The following is a 5,476-nucleotide window of genomic DNA, read 5'->3' on the forward strand; positions in this document are numbered from 1 at the left end:
CAAAAGAGTTTGGATCTAGAGATAGAGACTTAAGATCCTTGAAAGTAAAGGTGATGAGAGTGAAGAAAGATTACCCAGGTCTCCCTACATGTAGAATAAGAGGATAAGAGAGCCAAGAGCAGCACCTAGGAGACCGTCAACATAGAAGGGAAGTATGGAGAATGTGGAGTCACAGAGAAGACAGAAGGATCAGTCAGAGAGATAGGAAGGGACTCAGGAGAGATGAGTTGAGAAGAGAGGCCAGTGAAATGACTCCTGAAAAGCACTGACTTAGCAGCCAAGAGGTCACTGGTGGCTCGGCAAGAGAAGCTTAAGGAGAATGTTGCAGCTGGACTTCACAGAGCCTGCAAGAGAAATGTAATTCTTCTGACCTATAGGATTAGGAATATGTCTCCAAACACATAAAAAATAGGGACTCCTAACTCAAGGTGTAAGAAAAATCAAGGGCAGGATCCAAGATGTCTGGGTCCAACATCAAAGACTGTGCTGCCTCTGACTGCCTTTGTACTGTCCATTCCAGCCTCCAGCCACATGCAACTATAGAACACTTAAGATGTGGCTAGAACAAATTGAGATGTTGTAATTTAAATTATGTAACATTTTAAAGATTTAGTACCAAAAAAAAACCCCTTAAAATAATTTATATATTGATCGCATGTTGAAATGATATATATTGGATATATTGGGTTAAATAAAATATATTATTAAACTTAGTTTCACCTGATTCTTTTTACTTTTTAAAAATGTGGCTACTAGAACATTTTAAATTACATATGTGACTCATATTAAATTTCTACTGCACAGCACTAGCCTAAGCCCTGCCACTAAATAGGATGTCCCCACAGCTTGGACATCCCTAGACTCATCTAACTTTCAACATCCCTTCTAACAGGAAGATAAATTCCATAACTACATTCTAGATACACACCTGTGCCCCATGCTCCCAATGCCATAACCTATAGCAAGAGATTCCAGTGCTTAATACCCATCTCCAGTTTCCCTTTTACTGGTCCCTTGTATTTTTTTCTTTCTCTGAGTCTGTCATTAATCAAGCAAAAGCAAAAATGTCCTGTTCTAACTCTCATGAAAATAGATTTTTTTTCCCCAGCTTGGAGTCCAGGATCTCTCTCTGAACCCTAAATTTAGAAGCCATGTCTTTTCCCTGTTTTCCCCATTCTTCAACCCCTTTTTTGCCTTTCCGAAACTATGGAAATCTCCCAAATTAGGAGAAACACAGTGTTATGGCAATCACACAGGCTTTAGTCTCTAGACTTAATTTGTCATTCTTCCTAACCATGTGACCTGGAGCAAAACACCTCATACCACTAAGCCCTCATCTGAAAAATGTGGATAACTCCTACATGGGAAAGTTACTGTGACAATTATATGAGCTCAGATGTATTAAATGCCTTGCTAAGAGTCTGGCACACAATATGTACTGTGTAATTTGGAGGTTCCCACTTTGTGTCTTACTCCTGCATATTTGGAGAACTAAGAAAAGAAACAGCAAATGCAATTTATATATGTGGCCTGACTGAACCTTAAAACCAAAGGGCACTTAGAGATATATTTCATTCAGTGCAGAAATTCCCTGGACTACATCCCTCATTGGTAGTCATCCAACGTCTGCTTAAACATCTCCAGGGGCCATTCATTGGCTCATTCAATAAACAAGAACAAGGCACTGTGGGAGCCACAAAGAAGGGCAGACTCAGATCTTGCCTTTAAGGAGCTGATGTATTAGCAAAAAGGATATATTGAGAAATAACTATGATATAAGGTAAACGTGGTATGTGCCAATTGAGGTGCCATGACAGAGAGCTAATAACTTTACAAGTGAATCCATGTTCAACAAAGAATAGCTCTAATGTTAAAATCCCTCCCAAATCTCAGACCTCAGTTTTCCCATTCAATTCATAGAAAATGGAACAAGATCCTTCCACTCTAGGTCATGGGTCATCCTTAAGGAGGTAATTTCTGTAATAATCTTAAAATTCCAGGAGGGTATGGATGTGGAAAGGCTAGAATGGATGAACGGATGCACAGGTGTGGGGAGAACTAAATTAGCTTCAAGATTCTCCAGCCTTTCTTGTATTATAAAATTTCTGGGAGTCCCTTAGATGTCTGCCCTACCCTCTGCGTACTACCAGCAATTCATGCCCTCTTGGAAAGCTCTGCAGAACTCAGGACTTATCCAAATGTTTTCTGTCTGTGCTTTTCTCTCCCTTTTCTCCCCATCCCTATCACATTTTCTTCATCTTTTATCAGCATCTCTATAATTTTCTTTGTCTCCATCTTGGCTTCAGGCTGCCCCTCTCATCATTAGAGTTTTGGTATCTGTTATTCTTGAGGTCTTTCTGCCTCTATCTTTGTCTCCATCTCTCTTACTCTTTCATCATATTCCATTTCTTGGTCTGTTTCCATTTTTCTGTCTCTGGCCTTGCTTTCTCCCCAGCTGCCGCAAAGCCATAAACCCAGCCAGCCCTGCAGCAGGCAGCCGCCAATCACTGAGCTCCAGAAGTTAAGGGGAGGGGGCTGCAGAGAGATGGGGGCATGAAAAAGCTGGGGAGCTGTTGCTACAGCAGGGGAGGGGGGAGGCAGAAAAGAGCAGAGAGATGCCTCTCCTAGAATTTAGTCACAGCTGCCTCCACAGCTCTTGTCTGGACCCCTTCCCTGCAGGGAGCAGAAACCTGGTCTTCCTGTTATGAAGAATGATGTCTGGATCCCTCCCATATACTCCCCAAACCATGGTTTCTCATTCAAAACCACTGTCCACAGATCACTCTATGAGACATTTGCCTCCTCCTTCACTTTTAGGCCTTCCAAGATGAGAGTGCTAAAGGACCCCAAGGGGTGTAAGGATGTGCAGGACAAATGCTTACATGAATATTGGGATATCAGGATGGTTAGGACAGGGCAGAGTGAAAGATGCTGAGAAGCAATGGGTGTTAGGGAGGCACTGAGAAGAGTGAGAGTCCTATTAAGCCAAGGGTGAACCAGAAGGTTGGCTACTTAGGCTTACCAGCTCCCTGGCCATTCCAATAGCAGGATTGACATCCAGAATCTAGGTTGGGATTGGGCAGTTTAGGGTGCTGCAAAATGGGCAACTACTCAGTTCATTATCAGAAACCTACAGGGTCTGGGTTTTGGGGGTGGGGGCTAGAAGGGAAAGCAGGGAAGGGGAGGGATTAGCGAGAGATTTTAGGAGAAGAGCAGAGGAGGAGGGACATTTCCGTCCTGTAGGGCAGAAAGAGACAGGCTCCGCAAATGGTAATTCCTGGTGTGCCGGCGACCCCTGCTGGCTGCACACACCACTGCCTGGGAGAAGAGAAGATGCAGTCAGCCTGTGTGAGTCCTTATGTGAACTGAATGTGACAATGCATTATGTGAGTGTATCACCGTACAACAGTGTAGCGCTGCCCGTGATTGTGTGTGGGCACCCCTGGGTGAGGGCAGTAACGTGACCCAGCACAAAAGCCACAAAGTTTAGGATCTGAACTTCTGGTTCCCCTGAGGGGAGTGTAAATATCTGGGAAAGGAGAGGTCTTTGAGCCCAGCATATTTCACCTATGTCATGTCAATAGTATAGATTCACTTGGTGAGGCACTTCTGGCATCAAAATAAAATGAACCCATCTGGGTTTCGGGGAAAAAGTGGGGGCTTTAGAATCGGACTTCTCTGGGTTAAAATCCTAATCACCTGGTTACTAGCTGTATGACTTCAGGCATGTTAACTTCTTTGAGCCCAATTTCCTCACCTGTAAGGGCATAATAATGCCTATCTCACGGGGTTATTGTGAGCGTTTAGCACAGTGACTGGCAATAGTAAGCATTTAATAGATGTTAATTTTCTGCCTCCCTCTTCCTTTATATACTCCCACCCCCAAGGTCGGGCAGGGATTTCAAAAGGCAAATAAACGGAGGATGATGTTAACAATGATGATGGTAGTAGTTTATATTTACATCACTCATGCAAATCATTTTAAACATATTTTTAATACATGGCTTTTTCCTTTTTATTAGCCAAGCACATCATGATTATGTTTTATTGGGATAGAAATATCCTGGTGTTATGGCAGGTATCTAGAATGATGGCCTTATGAAGTGATAACAAGGCATGACAAATCTTTCTTTATTGTGATACATTTTCATTACTCAGGTTAATCAGGAATTACCCATTAGAACAAGGGCTTAAGATAAGTACATGATAGTCATCTGTGGAGATCAGAATCTCCTGATTTTCCATTGAGTATCTAATTGTTATTGCTGTTGTGGGGGGACAATTAATGCTTTGATTGAACTGGTCTTAAAACATTAGAATAATTCAAGGCAATATGATGGTATTTAGAAATAGTATATTCTGAAATTTCAAAGAAGACACTGAAGAATATTCTAACCCCTATAGATGTCCAGAGACAGGGGCAAACTGCTTATAAAGTAAAGAGCTGCATTTCAACAGAAGCACTGAAGCAGAAGCTGGCTGACTTCCTGACAGGTTTACTGTGAAAGAAATTTGGGCTGCCGAGAGAGATCAGATAAGAGGCCCTCTGAGGTCCCTCCACAGATACACTCTAGTGCATAATGAATACTTAGCTTGGTAGAAGTGCTATTCCAAATGGCATTACTGCCATACCCATAGTCATTGTATGTCACAATGGGGTGGGGGTAGAGGGTAGATAGTAATAACAACTGTGTATTTTTTCTTCTCCGAGACTTTGTTCCCAAGAAAAGGTAAAATTCCAGAATCTTTCCCTCTCTAATCATCCCCACATTCCTCTTGATTTCTTCTTTTCATTTTCTTGGCTTCATAGAATTCATCTTCAAGTATTTTAAAGAAAATATTAAAGGAAAGGCTTTTTTCATTCTTTAGTTTTCTGCATTTAAGAGGTGGTCTGGAAATGGGTTGGGGCAGAGGAGGAAACAAACATTTGTGGAGGTTATGTTGAGTACAGATGTTGTAATTTTTGCATTCGGTTAAGAGAAGTGTGTATCTGCTTTCATGCAGGTAAATGTGTATGTATATTTTGTTTTAATAAATATGTATGTGTATACTGTTTTAATTGTTATATAAATGTATATGTAATGGGTCTGTAGGAATTCTCTACTGTTCATGCCTTTCTGAGGGATTTTGCTATCTAGCTGTCCATGGGGAAAATCTGTGTGCAGCTCTTCTGAGGATTTCAGTGCCTTCCATGCATACACAGACTAGCCAGGAGTTATTCTTCTAGCTTCAGGATCTTTGTACATGATCCTAGGTTTGCTTTCCCCTTCCTGGGCACAAAGGTATTGTCACATCAGGACTCATCTGCCTCTTTGCCTTCCATGTGTGCATCGTCGTATTTCCCATCTCTGTCACAATGCATGCAGATCCCTGTGCCCAACCTGCCCCACATGAAGCCATGTGTGTCCCCCAGCCCCTCCTCTTACCTCTGTAAAGAGTCCTTGGCACCCCCCCCCCAGCTACCCTCACTCCCCAC

The sequence above is a fragment of the Rousettus aegyptiacus genome, unplaced genomic scaffold, assembly GCF_014176215.1.
Source record: "Rousettus aegyptiacus isolate mRouAeg1 unplaced genomic scaffold, mRouAeg1.p scaffold_m13_p_2, whole genome shotgun sequence".
In the NCBI taxonomy this organism is placed as follows: Eukaryota; Metazoa; Chordata; class Mammalia; order Chiroptera; family Pteropodidae; genus Rousettus; species Rousettus aegyptiacus.